At 47.5% G+C, this 26,322-nt stretch overlaps 1 long non-coding RNA gene across 1 annotated transcript in view; it reads right to left on the reverse strand.

Annotated features, from left to right (window-relative positions):
- LOC141166230 (uncharacterized) overlaps positions 1-17,904 on the reverse strand; it is a 42,725-nt gene extending 24,821 nt beyond the window's left edge. The window contains exons 1-2 of the long non-coding RNA XR_012251261.1: positions 17,774-17,904; positions 15,517-15,614 (exon numbers count right to left, since the gene is read on the reverse strand). This is a non-coding gene — a long non-coding RNA (uncharacterized lncRNA). The remainder of the gene's footprint in view (positions 1-15,516; positions 15,615-17,773) is intronic.
- Positions 17,905-26,322: the final 8,418 nt, after the last annotated feature.

Below are 26,322 nucleotides of genomic sequence, written 5' to 3' on the forward strand. Positions count from 1 at the left end.
TGAATCTTCGGTAGTAGCCTACCAACCCGAGGAACTGCCGCACTTCCTTTACGCTGGAGGGGCTTGGCCATTCCTTAATTGCGGTGATCTTATCAGGGTCGGGAGCCACTCCATCAGCACTCACCACGTGTCCCAGGTACTGCACCCTTGGTTTCAGGAGGTGACACTTGGAGGGTTTCACCTTTAGGCCGTAGTTTGCCAGGGCTTCGAACACTTCTGCCAGGTGTTTCAGGTGGTCCTCGTAGGTCTTGGAGTAGACGATGACATTGTCCAGGTATAACAGGACCGTCTCGAAGTTTCGGTGTCCCAGACAGCATTCCATCAACCGTTGGAAGGTTCCTGGTGCGTTGCAGAGTCCGAACGGCATGCAGGTAAACTCGCTAAGTCCCATCGGGGTGGTGAATGCGGTCTTCTCCCGGTCCGCCTCTGCTACAGGAACCTGCCAGTACCCGCTAGTGAGATCCAAAGTAGAGAAGAAGTTAGCAGATTTTAAAGCAGCCAAAGACTCCTCTATCCTTGGTAAGGGGTACGCATCTTTGTGTGTGATACGGTTGATTTTCCGGTAATCTACACACATTCTCATGGTGTTGTCCTTCTTTTTAACCAAGACTAGTGGAGCTGCCCAGGGGCTACAGCTATCCCTGATTACTTCAGCCTCCTTCATGTCTCTAAGCATCCCCTTGGCGTGTTGGTAGTGTGCAGGGGGTACGGGACGATACCTCTCCTTTATGGGAGGATGGTCTCCCGTGGGGATGTGATGTTCTACCCCCTTTACTCGCCCGAAGTCTAACGGGTGTTTACTAAACACTCTCTCGTACTCTTGAACCACCCGATAGACTCCCTGTTTCTGGTGTGAGGGAGTGGAGTCAGTACCCAAATGTAGTTGCTGACACCAGTCCTCTATTGTTTTCTTAGAGCCGTTACCTTCCTCTGGTTGAGATGGAGGCAAGGGTTCCACGGCCTGTACAGAATTCTGGTTTATGGTGAACAATTTAGCTAGCGTGGCATACCGGGGCAGGTGTACTTCTCTCTTCCCGATGTTTATTATGCGAACGGGCACCCTCCCATGGCGTACATCAACCACCCCCCGTGCTGTCAAAATGGTGGGCCTACTGTCTGAGTAGACGGGTTCTACCATTGCTTGGTAGTCTCTACCTCTTAGACCAATAGCTGCCCGGCACCAAATCATCATTTCACTTTTTGGGGGCATGGCAATTGGGAAAGGGTCACACATTCTCACGCTTCCAATCTCACCACCGGAGAGTTCCACCTGTTGCCGCCGCATCAGTGCCCGGATCTCTTTTTGGAGCACTCGCTGCTGGCCGGAGCTGGCGTTCTTGGCAACCTGCTGTAAAATGAAAATCACCTCTGCAAGACAATTTTCAATCACATTAGTTCCTAGCGTTATCTTTGGGTGACTCTCGCGCTTGTCAATGTCTACAATGATCAGTCCCTGTGCTGCCAGTTCGACTCTACCGACTTTAATGGTCATCTCTTTGAATCCGATCTGTGGCACGGGTTGACCATTGCTGGCGATGATACTCAAGTCGTCGTCAGGGTAGCGGGTTATATCCGAGTCATTCCAGTACTGCTTAAAGAGCACGTACGGGATGGTGGTGACCTGTGACCCGGTGTCAAGTAGGGCACTCATAGGAATGCCATCCAGTACTACAGGCAAGACTGGACGTCCTCCCACGTATTTGTCACGCCAGTTCGATGGGCCTGGTGATCTTATTCCTAGGGGTTGGCCCTCTACCCCAGGTTGTGCCAGTTTAAAGGACAGTACCTTGCCATATGTCCGGGTTGATTACAGCGGCGGCAGATGGGTTGTCCGTCCTCGTTGTATCGGTCGCTGGGTCTTCCTCTGGCCGGTGGGGTCCTCCTTGGTCGACGCCACGGGATGTCCTCCGGTCCGGATGCCAGCTGGATCTTCCCTGGAGCAGAAACCTGTAACGACTGCACAGTTCGGGTTAGCGCAGCAACGCTTTTAGCTAGCTCTTGGACCTGATGGTGCAGGTCTGGAGCCGGGTCATTGTTCAAAGCCTGCGCATCAGCCCCCACAGGCCCTGCCAACAAGGGCGCCGCCTCCTGGTGGTAAGCGGTAGTAGGGCGCCTGTGGGTCACAACGCCACCCGGTGCCGGTTCTCGGAGCACCCGGATGGCTCTGTCCTTGAACTGTGCAAAGTCCAGATGAGGATCCTGTAAGGCCATTGCCCGCAACTGGGTTCGGAGGGCATTGCAATATAGTCCCTCTATAAATTGTTCGGTCAACAGCCTGTCCTCGTTTCCCACGCCGTCAGGGTCGGTCTGCTTAATGGCTCTCAGGGCCTCTTGTAGGTTTAGTGCATAGTCCCTTATATTCTCATGTGCTCGCTGTTTGCACCCGTAGAATCTAAGCTTAATCTCAGCTGAGGTGCGGGTATCAAAGGTGTCCTTCAGCCGGGTTAATATCCCTGCGACAGTCCTCCTCCCAGGTGGCCAGGACTTTACCTCCCTTTGGGCTGCCCCGGTTAGTTGGGCCACCAGGATGCTCACTTTTTGCTCTTCTGTGAGGGGGTACACCTGGAAGAGGCTATCCAGCTTTTCTCTAAAGTCATTCAGGGTATGTGACTCCCCTGAGTACTGGGGTAGCCAGGCTGCCCCCGGGATATAGGGCATCGTGAAAGGCATGACCGCTGCAGCGGTGGCGCTGGCGGTGGCTGTGGCAGTGAAGCTCTCCTCCGTATCCGACATCTTCCTCCCCCCTAGTGGACCCTGGCCTACCTTGCGATGATCCTCTTCCGTAGGCCGCGGCTCCGCAGTGGATCGTCAGGGGCGAGGACCTTCCGTCGCGCTCCTGTGACGTCGGCGTCTGCTGGGCTCCTTCCAGGACCTTACGCAACGTCCGAACGTGAGGCGGAGCTCCAGTTCTCGCGCTCTTTCGGAGTCCACGCCCCTCTTCTTCCCGCGCGGCGTCTTCAAGATGGCGTCCAACGGCGGGAAAACTCCACGGATGGCGGGAAGAAGGCAGAAGATGGCGTCCAACGGCGGGAAAACTCCACGGATGGCGGGAAGAAGGTAGAAGATGGCGTCGGATGGCGGGAATCTTCACCACAGGTAAGTTGAAAAGTCTCTTTTTCAGGCACGCAGTACCCGGTGGTTGCGGGCACGAAATCCTGCCGACTACGCCAAAGTTGACGCGCCCCTGGGCCTGTGCTGAGTAGCGTTGCGCACGCGGGGGCCTACCTGGAGCCGGATCTGAGAGGGGTAGTAGTTTCGTGGCGGTGACCCGGTCCGTGCCCAGGGAGTCAAACTGAGCGGCAGTATTTAGCAGTAGATGTTAGAATGTTCGACTACGCCACCCGTTGAATGCGGTCATGAGACCGCCGCTGCAGGGCAGACCGCTGAGGCCGGTGATACGGTTGTGCAGCGGGGATGGTATAACCCCCAACGGGAGGGGTATGGCCTCAGGGCAGCGGACGGGGATGATGAAACACTCAGAGACGGTGCGGTGTAGTTCAGGGTCTTTACTGGTGGCAAAGGTAGACCCTCCCGGAGTACTGGCTAGCGATCGGGGCCTGGTCAGTCCGTGAGCAGATGGAATCTCCCCTGGCCAGGTGGAGTTGTAGGCCTCCCCAACTAATCGTACTCTTCTGGCTACCTTGCTAGAGGCTGATAAAAGTAGCCCACGTCCCTGAGTGTACCGTGTGGTGCTCACCCGTATGGCCGGTGACTCGGGGCCTTCTGGTAGCTTCCGCTCCACGACGGCGGTGCTGGTCCCTTGCGTGTGACCGTGCCTTCGGGTTTCTTGGCCAGAGGACCTGAAATCCCCTGCCGGGCGGTTTCTGCTGCTGGGTAAGGATTAGTCCCCACAGCCTCGGACTCCGGGTCCGGTAAGAACTCTTCAATCAGGGCGAGCTCTACAGCTTCCAGCCCCTGATTCCTTTTAGCACTGCTCCCACTGAGCTCCTGATCTTTCTTTCCTATAGCCGCTCCTCTCCAGACTAGACTATGTCTACATCTGGGACTCCTCTTCTTCTTCTTCTCCTCTAACCCTGCCTCAGCCCTAGTTTTATATAGGGGAAGTTCTTCCCCTCCCAGGACTGGGCAGGAGGTGTGGCATGCATAGGATTCCTGACCAGGAGACCTCCCACCTGCTCTCAGACGTAATATTGCTATTACTGTGGAAACCAGACCCCTGGGGTGCCACACTAACAGCAGCAGCAGTGCCGTCTAACACTCAGCTGCAGCAGTGAGAAAATGGTGGCGACGGGGAAAATGGCTGGGTCTTATAGGGCAAAGACATGTGACATACACAGCCAATGACACATGCCCTTGCTTGTGTGAAAAAAAGCACTTCGCTCCGTGTGTGCGCTGCTGATAGGCTGACAGACTGCACCTCCCCACTGTAAATGCGGGAAAGAGAAAAAAAAATGGAGATCTTCATTATTTATGCATTGGCCCATTTTCCTTTTTGTAATTTTTAAAATGTAAAAGATTAAAATATATATATATTTTTGCCTAAAATACAAAGGAAATGTGTCATCTTTAACTTTAGGCCTTTTAGAGATTATTTAATCTTTAACTTGCTTAACTGTTCACAATAACAGTAATTTTGACCAGGGGTATCCAGATTTTTACATGCCATTGTATGTGTGACTTTGAAACCCTGCAGCATTTCAGAGAAAAACATAGTTTAATAGTCACCAGGGACCTAGACCGCGCTATATACTAGTCAGACAGGTGGGTCCCCGGCCGCTTCTCCCAACCCACTGACAGTAACTGACAGGTCTTTGCCCATACAAGCAGGTAGGCAAAAACCTGACAGTCACTGTCAGCAGGCATGGAGAAGCCATCGGGGACCCGCTCGATTACCGATTCATTAGTGTATAGCGTGGTTTAGGTCCCCGGGGTCCATGACAGTATGTTTTTCTCTGAAACGCTGCAGCGTTTCAGAGTCAAACATACCTGGCTTTGGTACTATAGCCAGTGGCTAATAGTTGCTGCCAACTGTTTGGTCATCATGTTTCAGCTGTCAGAATCCCTTTAAGTGGATGCATTTTCTCTTTCATTCACTGTCCTGGGACAGGCTATCTATTAATAGTAATATAATTTGGGTTATTCTAATTATGACCCAATTCCATAGCATCCTACCTGTTGTGATTTTACCTAAGAGAATAATTCTCCTGCAAGAATAGATAATACATATTGTGCAATAGTAAGAATTATTTGCTAATTATATTATGAATAGCTGAAAAATTGATTGACTGGGAATAAATAGGAAACTAAAATATAATTATGATAAAATAATAAACATAAAGATTTCCTAGATATACAATATCTTTTAGCTAACTGGAAAGTAAAATCTAAAAATCTATAAATGATTGTGAATAAAAAGACGAAAGGCTGAAATCACTAGAAAGCTGTCATCCCATCTGCAGCTATTTCTGTCATGATACCGGGGAAAGTCCATGACCTTTCGGTTACTACCTGGCTTATGTAAAAATGCACAAAACAAAGCTGCAGAACAAACAATGTTAAAGGTGACTATGGTTCAGGTTAATCAAAGTCCTCAGTTAACTGTGTAAAATAGTGCTGAACCAGCTTTTTAAAGAAAGAGTAAGAGGCTGATTTATGAAGACAGGCGTTCTGTATGCCAATCTTGATCCAAAGTGTGCTGGAGTAAGATGCGCCAAATTCATTAAGAAGAGTTCGGCAAGGTTGCACCCATTCCCACAAAACTCCCCATTTTTCAAAAAGTTGGAGGTGCACTGGTAAAAATGCAAAAATGTTGCAATATTTTTTGACATTTCAAACAGTTCTGCGACAGAATTCTTAATGTTGAGAATACAGACAAATTCTAACAGCCCTTGTGGCCGGACTTTCAATTTGAATGCATTTTTAGAAAATTCAAGGAAAAACTGCGGTTGAATTGGATTGTGTGATCTATTCTTGGCCTTAGACAAATTTTTCCTTTTATTATTCTTTTCTAGATTTTGTCTCTCTTTAAATATAATTTCATTTCAGAACAAAAATGTACATTTTAATTTCAGGCAAGAAAATGTTCAAAAAGGGTGATGTAACCATTTCGACATGGATTTTCAAAGCAAGTACACCAGTAGACATCATCATGTCTAAGAGATCTGCTCCATAATGTATACAGTTTCTATTGTCAAACCGTGTCTAAAGTTCCTGTTAGAGAACCATCCTCTATGTTCCAGGGCTAATAAATGACTTGACTGCACCAGACCTCTTGGCTGTAGCAGACCTCTGCAGTCAATGTATTATATGATGTCAATGACTATAAGTTGTGTACAGAACAGAAAAACACATGGTCTTTAACTGTGTTCTCATCAGCTTTCTGCAATGTGTTCAGAGTTCCTTCTGAATAGAGATGAGCGAACATGTTCGGAAAATGTTCGGTAATTTCAAATTCGGCACGAACATTGCACGTTCGGATTCCCGAGCATTTTGCTCAAAATTGGCAAGAGTTGGTAGAGCCCGAACTGAACATCAGTGGTTTTCCACACTGTCATCTGCGTGACACAATGGGAAACAGGGTCTCTGATCAGTGGTAACATCATTACCGCCCGTCAGAGCACTGCAGGATCATGCTGTCAGATATCAGCGTGATCCCGCAGCTCTGACTGTCACCCGCGGTAAAAAACTTACCACTGGTCACAGATGTCGTCTGATGAGACTAGTACCACCCTCAGCTGGCGCCTGCTGTCACTCTAAACAGCGAGCGCAGGTGCCGCTGATGGGAGAAGTAGTCTCATCAGCCGGCCCCTGTGCTCACAGTGTAAAAAAAAAAGTTAAAATAGTTATTAAAATAAAAAACACATTATTCTCATCTATCCGTCATAATTGTGAGTGTCCCATGGCGATCAGATCACCCGTCAGCACTCTATACACTGACAGGAGCGTGATCGCTGAGTTGCCGGGAGACAGGTCACATGAGTTCATCAGCTGCATGAGAAATTTCTCATGCAGCGGTGGTGCAGTAAGTGAGGTCACCGGAGCTTTTCAGCTGATCATTACCTGATGAACTCATGTAACCTCTCTCTTGGCAGCTCAGCGCTATACACTGACACAGGAGTGATTATACTCCTGTGTCAGTGTATAGTCTGCTGTCCTCTAGAACAGTCACATCAGTGATTGCTGATGTGAGTGCTCTAGAAGTGACCCAGATCTTCGTGGGACACTCTGGATTATGTCATCACGTTGGACAGGTGAGGAATATGGTTGTTTTTTTATTTTTGTTTTTTTAAAGGTGACAATGGCTTCAGCAGATTAGGCGTTAGGTGAGTATTTTTGTTGTTTATTATTTTCAGCTTTTTTACAGGAGACAATGTCTTCAGAGGATTAGGCATTAGGTGAATCTACTGTGTTTTTTATTTTTAAATAAATGATTAAAACCATGTGGATTTTTATTTCAAATAAAGGATTTTTTCAGACAGTGTGTTTATTTAAAATCCTTTACTATGTCGATAGTAATGGGGACGTCTTATAGATGCCTCTCCATTACTAACCTGGGCTTCATGTCAGCTGCCAATACAAGGCTGACATGAACCCCAACCCTATTACCCCACTTGCCACCGTACCAGAGCAAGTGGGAAGAGCGAGGCAAAGCACCAGATTTGGCGCATCTTATTGATGCGCCATAACTGGGGCGGCTGAGGGATGATTTTATTAACCTCAGTGTGGGCCAGTATCCAAGGTAAGTGAGGTCACCGGAGCTTCATCAGCTGATGAACTTGAGTGACCTCACTCCTGGCAGCTCAGCGCTATACACTGACACAGGAGCGATGATGTTATCGCCGATCAGAGCAGCTGTTTCTCACGCTGTCACGCAGATGTCAGCGTGGGAAACCCGGGATGTTCAGGTCCCCCATTCATATGAATGGTGTCTGTGTTCGGATTCGGTACTTGAACTTTTAATAAACTGTTCGGCGTGCGAACAGTCAGGGGTTCACCCATCACTACCTGTAAGTAAAGAGTTAAATAAACACACACTGAGAATAAAACACTTTATTTGAAATAAAAAAGACACATTCTTTAGTCATTTAAATTAACCCAATATTCTCACCCCAAGTCTGACGTTAATCCAAGGGTTAAAGCGATGTCTCACGTTTCTTTTTTCAAATATCTTTATTTAGCTACAAAAAGCATTTATTGCTGTACAAAATGCTTAAAAAAACGCATGCACAAAAGGCACCAAAAACGCAGCAAAACAGCGTTTTTTCCGTAGAATTTTTGCTACCAAGAGATGCAGAAACCTTGCAGAAATTTCTACCATCAAATACTGAAAGTGTGCACATAGCCTAAATGTCCCTAAAAGTTTCCTATGAGTTTTCTGGGACTCACAGCTGCCGGGAAACCCGGTGGCTTTGAACTCTGGTAACTGAAGGTTACCTGAGTTCAAGCCACCGGGTCTCACGTTAGCTCTAGTGCCGGACTATTGAATGTCGGAGAGCCGAGTGCTGGGTACTGAGTGCAGCTCACATCATTGTCGCCTGGTCTTCCTGAGATCAGCACGACCAGGCGACAATGATGGGAGTTGTAGTCAGTACCCACAGTGTACATTAAGTGTAAAATAATAATTAAAAAAACCACTAACAAATAAAGTAGCACTCTGCAGCGCTAAGTGTGCAAACATGAAATATATGAAATTTGAATATCAATACTGGTCAGGAAAATAGAAATAATTGAGAAATCTTTGTGCATAAATTGGTCAATTCATGTGTACCTGATAGCCACGATAAGGCGTTTGTCGTTACCAGGAACCTACCAATGTGAACCCTCTCTTAGAGACTAAAGTCTGCATGTGTATGGGAAAGTAAGAAACTGCTGTAATTAAAACCACCTGTGGCTTAGAGGCGGAGTGCTCAGTCAGAAGGCCTATGCATATAAACGAAAAAGACTGACCGTCACTTCCAAAACAGAAGTTATATATGGAGATGGCTACTCTTAGCAAACACCTGTACACACCAGTTTTCTGTTTTGGATGTGCCAATCAGTTTTTCCTTTTAAAAAAGAAAACAGCGTGGGCTCCTGCATAATTTTCATAACCAGCAGAGGGAAGTCGATCACGGGGGCTGATATTACTAGCCAGGGAAGGGGCCATTTGCCCAAAATGGCTATTAATAACAGCTCACAGCTATTTGATTAACCTTTACTGGCTAGATTACAGGGGGATCCCATAAAAACATTGATGTGGGGTCCCCCTATAAAATCGAACCAGCAAAGGCTAAATAGACAGCTGTGAGCTGATATTAATAGTCAGGGAAGGAGCCTTGGATGATGGCTCCCTCCGAGGCTAATAATATCAGCCCTCAGCTGCCCCAGGAATGGCGCATCAATAAGATGTGCCAAATCTGGTGCTTAGCCTCGTTCTTCCCACTTGCCTTTATGCAGTGGCAAATGGAGTAATAGGGTTGGGGTTCATGTCAGCCTTGTATTGGCAGTTGTCATGAAGTCCAAGTTAGTAATTGAGAGGCGTCTATAAGATACCCCCATTATAAACCCATAGTAAAACTGTAAGAAAAAAAAAACACACAGAATAAAGTACTTTATTTGAAATAATCACACAGACTCCTTTATTTATGATTCTTAATTTACCAAAAACAATTATACTTACCTAATGCCTAATCCACTGAAGCCCATGTCTTCTGTAACAAACATAAAATAATAAAGCAATATACAGTAATACTCACCTCTCCCCGATGTGATGAATAATCCAGATTGTACCACGGCGATTGAATCATTGATAGAACAGCCACATTCGGAGATGTAACTGCTCTATCTGGCAGCCAGTGATACACTGACAGGAGTGTCATCACCCCTGCAGTGTATAGTGCTGAGCTGCCGGGAGAGAGGTCACATGAGTTACGCTTATGACGCGCCCCTGGGCCTGTGTCGCGCTGCGTTGCGCACGCGGGAGCTTACCCGGAGCCGGATCTCTTGAGGGTTGTAGTCTCGTGGCGGTGATCCGGTCCGTGCCCAGGGAGTCAGACTAAGTGGCGCTGTATTAGCGGTAGATGTTGGACGACTACGCCACCCGTTGAGTACAGCTAAGGAGCTGCTGCTGCAGGGCAGACCGCTGAGGCCGGTGGTAGGATTGTGCAGCGTGATAGTGTAACCCCCAACGGGAGGGGTATGGCCTCAGGGCAGCCGACGTGGATGATGGGGGTAGCAGGAACCACTCGGAGACGGTACGGTGAAGTTCAGGGTCTTTACTGGTGACAACGATAGACCCTCCCGGAGTACTGGCTAGCGATTGGGGCCTGGTCAGTCCTTGAGCAGATGGGATCTCCCCTGGCCAGGCGGAGTTGTAGGCCTCCCAAACTAACGATACTCTTCTGGCTACCTTGCTAGAAGCGGGTATAAGTAGCCCACGTCCCTGAGTGTACCGTGTGGTGCTCACCCGTATGGCCGGTGACTCGGGGCCTTCTAGTAGCTTCCGCTGCGCGACGGCGGTGCTGGTCCCACGCGTGTGACCGTGCCTTCGGGTTTCTGGGCCAGAGGACCTGCAATCCCCTGCCGGTCGGTTTCTGCCGCTGGATAGGAGTTAGTCCCCACAGCCTCGGACTCCGGGTCCGGTGATAACTTCTTAGTCAGGGCGAGCTCTGCAGCTGCCAGCCCCTGACTCCTTGTAGCACTGCTCCCACAGAGCTCCTGTTGTTTCTTCCCATAGCTGCTTCTCTTCTCTGTCTCTACTTCTGGCATGGCCCAGGAGCTGGGCCCAGCCGGAGCCACAGCTCCCTGTCAGCCCTCCTGGCTGAACTCTCCCTCTGAACTCCCTAACCCTGCCTCAGCCCCAGGTTTATATAGGGGAAGTTCTTCCCCTCCCAGGACTGGGCAGGAGGTGTGGCATGCATAGGATTCCTGACCAAGAGACCTCCCACCTGCTCTCAGACACAACATTGCCGTTACTGTGGAAACCAGACCCCTGGGGTGCCACATTCCCCCCTAGTGAAATTTAGTACTCCGGGACTAAACATATTTTTAGAAAAACATAACAAGGTATAAACAATAATAATACAATAAGAAAAACACATAAAGATGGTTACGGCGTGTCCGCAAACGGGTGCAGTTTTGAAGAAAAGCAAGGTGTCCATTTCACCAAAACAGGGAGACGTAACCAGGTAGGGGTCTGTCCTGCCCCGAGTCCTTAACAGTCTTTAGTCCATTCCTGGGTTACGCTCCAACCATGTACAAAGGATTCCCGGTAAATCCACCAAAGACTCCCATAAATTACTAGAAACACATAATTATTTACAGGATATGGCCGCTCTCAGTCCTCGGCCAGTGGGGATAAGGAACGGCTGCTCACAGTCCTCAGCCTGGTTTAAGATAGGGGCACATGGGGAACAATTCACTAATCCCAACGGGGACCATATTTTAATTAGCAGCAGTCCTTGTACCCTTACGGGTAACTATTTACAGCTCTTTATTCACGCTACTTCCCTTCAGTAGCTATGTCCTCTTTGTGCTCCCTCCTGAGGGTAGTCCTCAGACCCGTCCGGGTCCTCTTGGCTTTCCTCGTATTGGTAGTACTGCAGCTCCTCCTCGGTTAGCTGGGTTAGTATCTCTGCGACAGTCCTCCTCCCAGGTGGCCAGGACTTTACCTCCCTTTGGGCTGCCCCGGTTAATTGGGCCACCAGGATGCTCACTTTTTGCTCCTCTGTGAGGGGGTACACCTGGAAGAGGCTATCCAGCTTTTCTCTAAAGTCATGCAGGGTATGTGACTCCCCTGAGTACTGGGGTAGCCAGGCTGCCCCCGGGATATAGGGCATGGTGAAAGGCATGACCGCAACAGCGGTGGCGCTGGCGGGGGTTGAAGCGGTGAAGCTCTCCTCCGTATCCGACATCCTTCTCCCCCCTAGTGGACCGTGGCCTACCTTGCGATGATCCTCTTCCGTAGGCCGCGGCTCCGCAGTGAATCGTCAGGGTTGAGGACCTTCCGTCGCGCTCCTGTGACGTCGGCGTCTGCTGGGCTCCTTCCAGGACCTTACGCAACGTCCGGACGTGAGGCGGGGCTTCAGTTCTCGCGCGCTTTCGGAGTCCATGCCCCTCTTCTTCCCGCGCGGCGTCCTCAAGATGGCGTCCAATGGCGGGAAAACTCCACGTATGGCGGGAAGAAGGCCGAAGATGGCGCCGGATGGCGGGAAAACTCCACCGATGGCGGGAAGGAAGCGGAAGATGGCGCCGGATGGCGGGAATCTTCACCACAGGTAAGTTTGAACAGTCTTTTTCAGGCACGCAGTACCCGGTGGTTGCGGGCACGAAATCCTGCCGACTACGCCAAAAGTTGACGCGCCCCTGGGCCTGTGTCGCGCTGCGTTGCGCACGCGGGAGCTTACCCGGAGCCGGATCTCTTGAGGGTTGTAGTCTCGTGGCGGTGATCCGGTCCATGCCCAGGGAGTCAGACTAAGTGGCGCTGTATTAGCGGTAGATGTTGGACGACTACGCCACCCGTTGAGTACAGCTAAGGAGCTGCTGCTGCAGGGCAGACCGCTGAGGCCGGTGGTAGGATTGTGCAGCGTGATAGTGTAACCCCCAACGGGAGGGGTATGGCCTCAGGGCAGCCGACGTGGATGATGGGGGTAGCAGGAACCACTCGGAGACGGTACGGTGAAGTTCAGGGTCTTTACTGGTGACAACGATAGACCCTCCCGGAGTACTGGCTAGCGATTGGGGCCTGGTCAGTCCTTGAGCAGATGGGATCTCCCCTGGCCAGGCGGAGTTGTAGGCCTCCCAAACTAACGATACTCTTCTGGCTACCTTGCTAGAAGCGGGTATAAGTAGCCCACGTCCCTGAGTGTACCGTGTGGTGCTCACCCGTATGGCCGGTGACTCGGGGCCTTCTAGTAGCTTCCGCTGCGCGACAGCGGTGCTGGTCCCACGCGTGTGACCGTGCCTTCGGGTTTCTGGGCCAGAGGACCTGCAATCCCCTGCCGGTCGGTTTCTGCCGCTGGATAGGAGTTAGTCCCCACAGCCTCGGACTCCGGGTCCGGTGATAACTTCTTAGTCAGGGCGAGCTCTGCAGCTGCCAGCCCCTGACTCCTTGTAGCACTGCTCCCACAGAGCTCCTGTTGTTTCTTCCCATAGCTGCTTCTCTTCTCTGTCTCTACTTCTGGCATGGCCCAGGAGCTGGGCCCAGCCGGAGCCACAGCTCCCTGTCAGCCCTCCTGGCTGAACTCTCCCTCTGAACTCCCTAACCCTGCCTCAGCCCCAGGTTTATATAGGGGAAGTTCTTCCCCTCCCAGGACTGGGCAGGAGGTGTGGCATGCATAGGATTCCTGACCAAGAGACCTCCCACCTGCTCTCAGACACAACATTGCCGTTACTGTGGAAACCAGACCCCTGGGGTGCCACACTTACGTACTGGACTTTCTGACCAAATTAAGGACAAATTAGTACTGTTTCCTCCTCCTGATTTCCTTGACTCTCCTTGGCAATCCATCTTACGGTTGCATGAACGCAGACAGGATGGCATCCCTGAATCTGCACTTCAACCTAAGACTCATGTACCTACTACAGTTACTGAGAAGCCCAAGCAGATTGGGGTGACTCAGTCCTTACAACAGCAAGGGGTCAAGCAAATATACATAACATTGTGAGTTACAGTTAATTTAGTGACAAAATGTATAATTCGTGGAGAAAAGTTTAACTTCATGGACCTAGGTCTTTTTTCAAACTATCTAACTACTATATGTAACTATGAATAAAGCTGGATCAATGCTCAGGAGAGTCTGGTCATCAGGTACAGTACATGCCCACACAAGACTACTACAACCTGAGGAGTGCCAGCACCTAGGTGTGTCCAGAAATGACCAGATAGGTGTAGTCAGGGTCGGACTGGGGTGCCTAGGGCCCACCAGGAGAACTGACTCTAGGGGCCCACACTACAGCCTACCATAAAAGGTTTTATTACTTGTTATGCTTTTCTATAATGTACTATAATTACATGATTGGCCGCGCTGTGAAGCACTGAGCGGCAGGACTTTCTTCGAACAGTCATTCCGTACTGCCAGAGTCCCTTTAATGGTAACTTGTCACCTTGAAAAACGCTATTTATCTGCAGATATAGGGGTAATCTGCAGGTAAATAGGGTTTAAAGCCTGGTTAGACGGCTTATTGGAAAAGCATTGGCTACACGGAGAAAATTACATTTTATTCTCCCTACCGCCACTCGCTTCCTGTCATAGGATCGGTGCAAGGAGGGAGACTTTACAGTCACCGCGAACTACAAAGTGAGGGTGCTGCAATAACGTCCGGCACCTTGATTGTGACATCTTCCATGGAGGCCAACCTCAGGCTGAGCTTCATTGAATGACTAACATGGCAGCAGCACCTGGCAACTAGTGCTGAGCGAGCGTGGTCAGATAAGGTGTGATCCCAGCATGCTCGGGTGTTATCTGAGTATCTTGTAGTGCTCTGCTACTATGCTCAAATCCCCAGGGTAGCATGTTTTGCGGCGGTAGACAGACGCAACACATGCAGGAATTGCCGGTTTGTTAGGTAATCCCTGCATGTGTTGCTTCTGTCTACCGCCGCAAAACATGTTACCGCAGGGACTCGAGCATATTAGCAGAGCACTACAAGATACTCGGATAACACCCGAGCATGCTGGGATCACACCTTATCCGACCACACTCACTCAGCACTAGTTGCCAGGTGCAGCTGCCATGTTAGTCATTCAATGAAGCTCAGCCTGAGGTTGGGCTCCATGGAAGTGTCACAATCAAGGTGCCGGACGTTATTGCAGCACGCTCACTTTGTAGTTCGCGGTGACTGTAATGTCTCTTATCCGACCACGCTCACTCAGCACTACTGGCAACCCATCAGCAACCTGCATCTGCATCACAGGGGGCTGAAGGGAGCAGGTGACTGCATGCACCGGCCATTGTGCTATCTAAATGCCGCTGTCAGTGATTGACAAGGGCACTTAAATACTCAAAACAGCAGCAATCAAGGCGAGCTCTGATCACTGCTGTTACAGGCAGACGCCGGCTATGTAACACAGCCGACATCTGCCCGGTATGGAGCAGGCTCAGCTCCTGAACCCGCTTCATACAAGCACATCCCTATGGTGACAGTTATGACAAGGTTAGCAAATTTCACTTGTCTGTTCCTAAATGTGGAAAGACAAATGGAATTCCTTAACACATGTGAAAGAGACCTAATTGATTTAGTAAAGGTGCCTCAAGCATATGAATGTTATTACACACCACAATGGACTCTTACATACACGCATCTTACAAAAATACATATTATTCCAGATACGCAGACGCGCACAAACACATCAGTACATGAATACATCATCTGAACCTCCAGAACCACCATCATTTGTAATGTCAGGTCAGACCCATATATCTTTGTATCACATAAACCTACAACTCCCAGTATGTAATTAACAATAGAGATACTGGGAGTTATCAGTCATCATCAGACTGCGGACCATACAGGAACCACAGTACTGATGAGACGCAGGCAGGATCACAAATTAACATTTACATCCAGGTATCTTACCTCTTGTCCAGTCTCCATGATGACTTTTCTCATCCACAGCTCGTCTCTGCAGACTTCCATCTTCTCCGGTCTTCTGCAGCACATCCCGACACGATGCCCTTAAAGATAGCAGTGTCATTATAATGCTCCTGAATAAAAATATCTACACTGAGCCCTGAATAAACCTAACTCTTACAATGCTCCCTGCACAAAACATGACATACACTCTACCCCTCTTATGGTACCTGCTCTCCACACTGTCCTCTCCTTACCATACTGGGCCCCCTGTTCACATTGTCCTCTCACACTGTGTCCCCCCTATACTGTCCAGTCTCTATACTGTGCCCCTTCATCACACTCCCCCCTCCTCAGCATACTGTTCCCCCCTTTCTGTACTCTCACACTGTTTCCCCTATATTGCCGCATCTCTATACCTTCCCCCACACTACCTAGTCTCTGTGCTGTGTCACCTCACACTTTTCTCCCTCCATACTGTCTCCTCACACTATTCCCCCACTCTCCATACTGTTTCCTCACACATTCCCCTTCCCTATTCTGTTCCTGCACTCATTCCCACCCCTCCTCTGGTTCACTATACTGTTTTTTCACACATCTCCCCATTCTGTCTCCTAAAATTTCTCTTCCATCTCTCCCCAAATATAATAAATCTTCGGAAGAACACACAGACATGCAGAAGCGCGCTTACACACAGGAAAACAAGCGCACACAGACACATACTAAGGGCTCTTTCACACGTCACTACATGCGGTGACAGTTTCCACACGTACCAGAGACATTGGTACACGTAGACCCATTCAAATGAATGTTTTTACCTGCTGCACCTCCCGCAAAACGTCCCGCACACTGATAACAGTGCTCTTCCTAAGCACCGGGTGCTGAACGCTGCTCTCATCATAGATCCCTGCCGGCGCTGCGATCAGCAGCAGCAGAGTCAATGATGAGAGTAGTAGTCTACTCCCTCCGTGTAGAACTGTAAAAATAGGAATAAAATAAAAAAATCCTTATACTCACCTCTCCTAAGCGTCACCCTCTGTAATCCGTGCGAGCGCTCATGCCGAGGAGAACGACTCCTGCAGCGAGTGGGCCCCGGAGCTGCACTCAACAAGGGGTGCCCTGTCAATCACTGAGTGCAGCTCCGGGGCCCGCTCGCTGCAGGAGTCATTCTCCTCGGCGTGAGCGCTCACACGGATTACAGTGGGTGACACTTAGGAGAGGTGAGTATAAGGATTCTTTTATTTTATTCCTATTTTTACAGTTGGACATGGAGGGAGTAGACTACTACTCTCATCATTGACCCTGCTGCTGATCGCAGCACCGGCAGGGATCTATGATGAGGGCAGCGCTCAGCACCCGGCTCTTGGGAACAGCGCTAACTGTACACTGATTCCCAAGCGCCGGTACGTGTCACACGGATGACACACAGGTGGACACGGATATCTCCAGTCCCGTAAATATCAGGACATGTGAAAGAGCCCTAATATGCCCACACAGATACACATGCTCACAGAAATGGGGACACATACACACACAGGCAAGCACACACAGAAATGCACACGCAGTCATGCTCAGACACACTCAGACAATCACACACAAAAATGCAGACACGCAGGAAAGCACGCACACACGTGTGAAGACACATATACACACGTAGACATGCAGGCACTCAAATACATACACACACACTGTACACACGCAGGCATATACACACACACTGTACACACGCAGGCATATACGCACACACTGTACACACGCAGGCAGGCATATACACACACACACAAGCAGGCATATACACACAGACACGCAGGCATATACACACACACACGCAGGCATATACACACAGACACGCAGGCATATACACACACACACGCAAGCATATACACACACACACGCAAGCATATACACACACACACGCAAGCATATACACACAGACACACGCAGGCATATACACACACACACGCAGGCATATACACACACACACGCAAGCATATACACACACACACGCAAGCATATACACACACGCAGGCATATACACACTCACACGCAGGCATATACACACACAGGCATATACACACACACACATGCAGGCATATGCACACACATGCAGGCATATACACACACATGCATGCAGGCATATACACACACACACATGCATGCAGTCATATACACACACACGCAGGCATATACACACACACACACACATGCAGGCATATACACACACACATGCAGGCATATACACACACACAGCCATATAACTCACCCATAAAAACGTTATTGACTATTTGGCACGGTGCTCTTGACATGAAATTGAAGCAGTGAGAGCTGTAGGCCTGCAGCCTTGTTTCCAATTCCAGGCCAGACCACATTCCACATATCCAGCCCCGGAGCCGGTATTAAAAAGCCCAGAGTCAGAGCTGGAGAGAAGGGGGCGGTGCCACCACCTGGTCGGGAGCCGGTATTACTACAGGGGAGCATGCCAGAACAGATATGGAGCCGGGATGGGACCGTATGAGAAGCCCGGGAGCAGGGAGAGCAGAGCGAGACGTTGGGTTCGGTGGCGCCGGCGTATCATAGGATGGCCCCGGAGCAGAGAGACCACTGCAGAGCGCGGCCGCGGCGTATCAGAGGCCAGGAGAGAGCGGCGTTAGCGTCACCTGACACCACACCACAGTCTGCCAGCCAGCGGGAAAGCAGAGCGCGGTGCGTGTCACCCCCCAGAAAGAGTCCATCCTCTTAGTGTCAGAGACTCACGTGGTAAGTATGCTGCATGCATGTCACTGCAGGCCCGCTGTCACCAATGAATGTGCCGTGCGCGACGCTACATTTGATTCAGCCGCGCTTTTAAAGGGCTCACACTTTTAAAGGGCCCCCGCCACCAATTTTCTCACTCTCATGTCGGGGCCCACCGGGAAATTTCCCGATTTCCCGCCAGGCCAGACCGACCCTGGGTGTAATTTTATTTCCCTGATTCTGCAAAATTATTGTTCTCTGTCGGTTTATCTTTTTTGTGTCTCTTGAGGCCCTTATTGAATGTGGTTCTGCAGCAAATTTTGTTGATGCACAACTGACTAAAGATCTTGGTTTACCATAATTAAGATGATGTTTTCTTTGACTTTATTCACATCAGTTATATTCATTATGTATTCTTTGATTGTATTCACATGTATCTGCTTTTTATTCTCTTTATATATTTAGTTTGTCTGTCATTACATACATTTTCAGTGTAACCTATTTCCTCATATTTGACACCTGAGTTGCCATATTAATTTTTGGAGTATATACACTGTTCAAAAAAATAAAGGGAACACTAAAATACCGCATCCTAGATATCACTGAATAAAATATTCCTGTTGCAAATATTTATTCATTACATAGTGAAATGCGTTGAGAACAATAAAACATAAAAATTATCAATGTAAATCAAAATTAATATCCCTTGGAGGTCTGGATTTGTAATGATACTCAAAATCAAAGTGTCAACTCCTGGACAGTCTGTGGTGCAACATGACGTTGGTGGATGGAGCGAGACATGATGTCCCAGATGTGCTCAATCGGATTCAGGTCTGGGGAACGGGCGGGCCAGTCCATAGCTTCAATGCCTTCATCTTGCAGGAACTGCTGACACACTCCAGCCACATGAGGTCTGAGATTGTCATGCATCAGAAGGGGCCCAGGGCCAACCGCACCAGCATATGGTCTCACAAGGGGTCTGAGGATCTCATCCCTGTGCCTAAAGGCAGTCAGGGTACCTCTGACTAGCCCATGGAGGGCTGTGCGGCCCTCCAAAGAAATGCCCACCCCATACCACTACTGACCCACAGCCAAATTGGTCATGCTGGAGGGAGCAGAACGTTCTCCACGATGTCTCCAGACTCTGTCACATGTGCTCAGTGTGAACCTGCTCTCATCAGTGAAGAGCACAGGGTGCCAATGTCGAATCTGTCAATCTTGGTGTTCTCTGGCAAATGCCAATCGCCCTGCACAGTGTTGGGCAGTAATTATATCACCCACTTGTGGACAGTGGGCCCTCATACCACCCTCATGGAGTCTGTTTCTGACAGTTTTAGCAGACACATGGATGTTAGGCCTGCTTTAGGTCATTTTGCAAGGCTCTGGCACTGTTCCTCCTGTTCCTCCTTGTACAAAGGAAGAGGTAGCGGTCCTGCTGCTGTGTTGTTGCCCTCCTACGGCCTCCTCCACGTCTTCTGGTGTACTGGCCTGTCTTCTGGTACAGAATCTGCTCCATGCTCTGGACACTGTGCTGACAGACAGAGCTACTCTTCTTGCCACAGCTCTCATTGATGTGTCATCCTGGATGAGCTGTGCTACCTGAGCAACTTCTGTGGGTTGTAGACACCGCCTCATGCTATTGTACCTCTAGGGGTGAGAGCAGTGACAAAATGCAAAAGTGACCGAAACAACAGCCAAAAAGGATGAGAACTTAGAATTGGTCTGTGGTCACCACCTGGAGAACCACTCCTTTATAGGGGGTATCTTGCTAATTGCCTATCATTTCTACCAGTTGTCTGTTCCATTTGCACAACAGCAGAAGAAATTGATTCACAATCAGTGTTGCTTCATAAGTGGACAGGTAGATTTCACAGAAGTGTTATTGACTTGGAGTTACATTGTGTTCTTTAAGTGTTCCCTTTATTTTTTGAGCAGTGTATTATCTTTATGCACTTTTTATGCACTTACTCATTTTCACTGATTTCACAGTTTTGATAGCGTTTTTACATTAGGTTTTATGTGTCACATTCCTTTCTCCATATTTATTTGTATTATGAAATGTTTTTTTTATGTATTTATTGCACTATTTTTTCAATGTTATTTGACTTTTTCTTAATTTCACATGCTTAGTTCCTTAAAATTAAATTTACTATTTACAGTTATATGAAAATTTTGGGCACCCCTATTAATCTTAAGCTTAATATTTTATAAAAATTGGTGTTTTAGCAACAGCTATTTCAGTTTGATATATGTAATAACTGTTGGACACAGTAATGTTTCTGCCTTGAAATGAGGTTTATTGTACTAACAGAAAATGTGCAATCTGCATTCAAACAAAATTTGACAGGTGCATAAGTATTGGCACCCTTATCATTTTCTTGTTTTAAATACTCCTACCTACTTTTTACTGACTTACTAAAGCACTTTTTTTGGTTTTGTAACCTCATTGAGCTTTGAACTTCATAGCCAGGTGTATGCAATCATGAGAAAAACTACTTAAAGTGGCCACTTGCAAGTTGTTCTCCTGTTTGTATCTCCTCTGAAGAGTGGCATCATGGGCTCCTCAAAACAACTGTCAAATGATCTGAAAACAAAGATTATTCAACATAGTTGTTCAGGGGAAGGATACAAAAAGCTGTCTCAGAGATTTAACCTGTCAGTTTCCACTGTGAGGAACATAGTAAGGAAATGGAAGAACACAGGGACAGTTCTTGTTAAGGCCAGAAGTGGCAGGCCAAGAAAAACATCAGAAAGGCAGAGAAGAAGAATGGTGAGATCAGTCAAGGACAATCCTCAGACCACCTCCAGAGAGCTGCAGCATCAACTTGCTGCAGATGGTGTCACTGTGCATCGTTCAACTAGACAACGCACTTTGCACAAGGAGAAGCTGTATGGGAGAGTGATGCGAAAGAAGCCATTTCTGCAAGCACGCCACAAACAGAGTCGGCTGAGGTATGCAAAAGCACATTTGGAGAAGCCAATTTCTTTTTGGAAGAAGGTCCTGTGGACTGATGAAACCAAGATTGAGCTGTTTGGTCATACAGAAAGGCGTTATGCATGGCGGCAAAAAAACACAGCACTTTTCTGGTGAGGTGCCCATACTTATGCACCTGTCAAATTTTGTTTGAATGCAGATTGTACATTTTCTGTTAGTACAATAAACATCATTTCAAGGCAGAAACATTACTGTGTCCAACAGTTATTACATATATGAAACTGAAATAGCTGTTGCAAAAACACCAATTTTTAAAAAACATTAAGCTTAAGATCAATAGGGGTGCCCAAACTTTTTCATATAACTGTATTTATTAGTGGCCTTATGCTGCTGTTTGTCTTCAATAATCACATATGAGATACCTGTCCCTGTGCCAATATCATTTTATACATAAATTGATACAAAGTTGTAGCATCGGCGTCTCTGCCTCCTGCCGGGCAGAGACGCTGTCCCCCTTACCGCCGCGGTCCTGCTCCGGCGTCTTCTGGCCTCCCTGCAGCTGCTGCTGGTGCACGCAGCTTCCCCGGCTCTGTGCTTAGGGCGCGCGCTCCCTCCCTCTTAAAGGGGCCGCGCGCCGTCCTAAAAAGTCCCCGGCCAATTGCCGGAGGACTTCCCCTATAAAAGGCACCTCCTCCAATATGGAGGTGCCCGTGCAAGGTTGTAGCTTTGTGTGTTAAACTCTGCTTGAGCCCTCAGGTCCCTCTGCTTGCCTGACTACAAGTCCTGCCTGCCCGCCAGCCTGACTACCAGTCCTGTCCACCAGCTTGACTACTAGTCCTGTCCGCCAGCTTGACTACCAGTCCTGTCCGCCAGCCTGACTACCAGTCCTGTCCGCCAGCCTGACTACCAGTCCAGTCCGCCAGCCTGACTACCAGTCCTGTCCGCCAGCTTGTCTACTCTCCAGCCCACAGTCTGCCTACGGTCCAGTCCGTCAGTCTGTCTATGGGCTCAACCCGCCTGCTTGCCTGGAAGCATCTGCCTGTTATCTGCCGTGCCTACTAGCCAGTCTACCTGGAGGCTCCTGCTTGTTACCTGCTGTGCCTACCAGCCAGCCTACCTGGAGGCTCCTGCTTGTTACCTGCCGTGCCTACCTGTCAGCCTACCTGGAGGCTCCTGCTTGTTACCTGCCGTGCCTGCCTGTCCGTCTGCCCGGATCACCCATCAGCCTGCCTGCCGTGCTCATCTGCTGTACCGGTCAGTCCCTGCCTTCTGACCTGTGGGACTCACCTGCTCTCATACAAGGTCGGTCCCCAGAGTAGCACCTGGTCCCTCTGCTCGGTCCTTCCCTGTCACGGAGTCGATTGAGCCACCGTACGACCTTGGTCGGTCTGAGTTGATACCTAGTTACGCCCCTCTGGTCCCTCCTTGCACCGCAGCACAGAGGTTCCACCACCCGGATCCGTAACAAAAGTGAGATGTGAAGCTATTGTCTTCTTTGTTGGGTTTTATATGTTTGACGATGTGACTGCATATGCTGCTCTTTTATATTTTACATAACTAAGGTCAGTTATGGCTGTTACCCCATGATGCTGCTATACGTTCACTGCCCCTCTCCATGGTAGGTGTGCCTATACAATGACATATGATTATTGCGATAATGTGACTGACTTACGTGATCTCTACACTATGAGAAATTGTAGGCTTTTAGCCCGGAAGAGGCATCATATGTTTGCACCACCTGTGAACAACCACGAGGGAGTCATCTCCCAAAAATTGGATAATTTTTGGATTATTATTACAATTTAAAGGGAATCTGTCAGCAAGCTTTTGGTAATCTGTGGACAGCATGAGGTAGGGGTTAAAACACAGATTTCAATGACGTGTCACATGTCCAGCTGTGTGCTGTTGTTTACTTATTCTGAAGGTTTTATCACCTAGTGATTTTCATTGTCTGGACTACATCAGCTACAGCAGCACTTGCAAGCTAGTCCTACTCCACCCCCTTCTATGGTTAGCAGCTCACCCTGTGTAGAATTTGTACATAGAGAGCCTGGTGTGGGCGGGGTTAGCTTTCTCAGCTCTGCTGCATTGCTAAATCTAAAAGCTCTCATTGTGTCAGAACCACTGCACCCAGTAAACTAAGTGATACATTGTGGGTTTCAGGGTCTCTTTGCTTACATCATACTGCTCTCAAAGGAGGTAGCAAAAACCTGCTGACATATTCCATTTAAGTAAACTAAAAGTCTGACACTGCAGTGTGTTGTTATATAGACTGTTGGTTATCATCCATTTTCCCCTAGCCAGATAGATTGCGGTCACTTGTATGTTCATAAGGTTGTGTTTCTGTTAAATAACTGAAAACAGATTCAATACAGTCCTAGAAAACCTTGAAGCATTTAGAGGCTTAACAATATTATTATTTGTGGCAAATAAAATACATTTTGGGGAAAATGTGGCGAAGTTGGCAAATTTTAATTTCAATCTGCTCAACTCTAATTTTGATTCCATTTTGTTGTTTTTTGTTCTTGAAAGCCTGTCAGCATCTGTGGTCTTGGCTATGCTTTGGTTAAATAAACATAACCAAGTTATTGACTGGCAGCAGGATGATATTGTACGCTGGATACCTGAGTGTTAGAATAAATGTATGTCTTTATCTGTGAATTTAGCTGGCGGTTTACCTGAAATATATGAACATTTTTTTCCATGTTCTTTCTGTGTTTGAAACTCAAAAATTATTCCCACACAAAGTTTATGTTTGTTCCCATTGATCTGGCACCTGCCTCTCACCTTCCCAAGTCTAAAATATACAATCTTTCAGGTCCAGAATGTCAGACCATGAAAGATTATATAGCAGACAGCTTATCGGATAGTCCACGTTACCAGTTGGCGCAGGTTTCTTTGATATTGGTAAAAAAGACCATGTATTGACTACCGGGAACTTAACATGATGCTGTAAAAATATGTTTCCATTGCCACTTATTTCTAATCTCTTTAACCAGCTGTTGGGAGCCCGTTGGCTCAGCTAACTGGATCTCAATGGGGCATACAATTTGATCTGCATCAGGGATGGTGTATGAGTAGAAAACTGCATTAAATACTCCTAAGGTTCACTATAAGTATCTTGTGATTCCTTTAGGATCAAGTAATGTCCCAGCTGTTTTTCAAAATATTGATAACACATTCACAGATATAAGTGCTCAATATGTGCTGGTATATCTAGTCTTGGTTTAAGCATGTGACTATGAGTCACATAACCGGCATGTATACACTGTACGTCTAAGACTGTAAACAATCAGGAGTTAAGATTGCGGGTGGCAGGTGTCACTGAGGCTTCTTTTTTCTGTCATGTAAATCCTGGAAATGTTATGACCAGTGATGATATGTCACTGAGTAGTTTATTTAACTAGAGTTTGGGTCCAGGTTTTTTAGGAGTGACTAAAGAGTCAGGGTGGGTAGGTCACTCCCATACTCCATTGCACATCTTTTCCTCCTGACCAGAAGCCACAGATGGAAGTGTGATTGATTAAAAGCCAACCACCAGAGAGCAGTATGCTCTTTGTCTGATGAATTGAGCGGAAGTTCAGTCTGAACGTTCAGCCTGGGATTATAAGGTCTGAAGAGATCACTGTGAAAAGTGAAGGACTATTGTTTGAACTTAACCTGGATGTTTGTTGAGAAACCCTTGATTTATGTACAAGTTACCATATCTGACATCAAGAACGTTTATTTTTCTGTTTTGGTTTTGAAGTAAGCGTGTTTCACTTACTGTTTCTTCTGGATGTGCATAATTGATCCTGGTCATTTAAACTTTTACTACCAGTATGTGCTGTTTTCTTGGTTATCTGAATAGTCCCATTCACAACTCAAAGATAATTTTTTAATGGTTCAGGGAGCAAATTTCCTGGATTATATCTTGTCTCCAAAAGGTTTCCGAATGTATTCCACTAAGGTCCAAGCTATCAAGGATTGGGTAAAATCCAAATCTCTGAAAGCCTTGCAATACTTTCTTGATTTTGAAAATTACTACCTTAAATGTACTAAAAATGTTTAAAAGATAACTAACAGTTAACTAGGAAGGGCGAGGATGTGAATAACTGGAAATCAGAGACAGCCCATGCCTTCACAGAATTAAAGGAACGTTACTCATCAGATTCTGTATTGGTCCAACCTGATCTAGAGCATCCATTTGGAGGTAGATGGAGCTAGTGGAGGTAGATGCCTCAGAAGTTGGAGTTGATGTGTTATCAGAAGGTAAACCTCAGGTTTCTCACTCAAGCCAGTCCGTGCAACTTCTTTTCAAGAGAATTTTCCTCTGCAAAGAGGAATTATACTATTGGTATTTGTGAATTGTTGTCAATCAAGTGGATGTTCGAGGAATGGCACCACTTCCACTGCCTACAAGGTAGCAAGCATAAAGTCACTATTATCAAGGGATGTCAAGAGACTAAATCCGAGGCAAGACAGATGGGCTTTATTCTTGTCTAGGTTTGAATTTGTAGTGACATTTAGACCTGGTATAAATGTTAAAGCTTTGAAAAAGTTCCCACTCTAGCTGAGGGTATAAGTGTATCCTCTGTTTTCATAGATCTTTTTGAGGAGAACCATAGCTCTCAGTAATTAGCCTATGACAAGACTCCTACCCATACATTATTTGTTCTTCCTCAGTTTTGTCTGCAAGTTCTTCAGGAATCCCATGATTCAGTACGCACAGGTGTCCCTGTGACAAACCATACTATCTGACTGGTTACCAGGAATTTTTAGTGGCAACCATTGTGTGGGATTGCAAGGAATATGTGATTGCATGTGAAGTCTGTGACCGAGCTACAATGCTGCAATCCTGTCCTGCCAGACTCTAGTCCTTACCTACTCCTAAAAATCCTTGGACCCACCTTTCCATGAATTTCATTACAGACCTGCTATCCTCTGAATTGAAAACTGTTATTTGTGTGGTGGTTGACGTATTCAGTAAATAGTGTCACTTTGTTCCTTTGTCTAATTTACCTACATTTCAAACCTTGTGTAAGTTATTCATCAAATACATTGCACGACTACATGGTATTCCAGAAAATATCGTTTCCAACCAGGGAATTCAGTTAATTTCTAAATTGTGTAATAAGATCAATATTGAATTTCACCTACCACTT

Source organism: Phyllobates terribilis, unplaced genomic scaffold (genome assembly GCF_046119375.1).
Source record: "Phyllobates terribilis strain yellow unplaced genomic scaffold, ASM4611937v1 Scaffold_1__5_contigs__length_1240528914, whole genome shotgun sequence".
In the NCBI taxonomy this organism is placed as follows: domain Eukaryota; kingdom Metazoa; phylum Chordata; class Amphibia; order Anura; family Dendrobatidae; genus Phyllobates; species Phyllobates terribilis.